This window comes from Juglans regia, unplaced genomic scaffold, assembly GCF_001411555.2.
Source record: "Juglans regia cultivar Chandler unplaced genomic scaffold, Walnut 2.0 Scaffold_4208, whole genome shotgun sequence".
NCBI classification, from domain to species: Eukaryota; Viridiplantae; Streptophyta; class Magnoliopsida; order Fagales; family Juglandaceae; genus Juglans; species Juglans regia.
The window spans coordinates 1-224 of record NW_023359049.1 but is presented as its reverse complement, the minus strand read 5'-3'; the positions used below and the strand labels follow the sequence as shown (position 1 = coordinate 224).

Sequence of the window (224 nt, the reverse complement as noted above, 5' to 3'; positions counted from 1 at the left end):
ACACGAGGACTTCACAGGAGGTCACCCATCCTAGTACTACTCTCGCCCAAGCACGCTTAACTGCGGAGTTCTGATGGGATCCGGTGCATTAGTGCTGGTATGATTGCACCCATCAAACTAAATACTTAAAATTCAAATAATCCTTGAGCGACATACTAGCGTCCTTCCGATCCCAATCCAATCGGAGATCTGATCCAAACCCATGGCTACGCGATGGGCAGGGC

The 224-nt window shown here is 49.6% G+C and overlaps 1 pseudogene; it reads right to left on the bottom strand.

Moving 5' to 3' along the window:
• Nucleotides 1-111, bottom strand: LOC118345752 (annotated as a pseudogene; the record flags this gene model as incomplete).
• Between the last annotated feature and the right edge of the window lie 113 nt (nucleotides 112-224).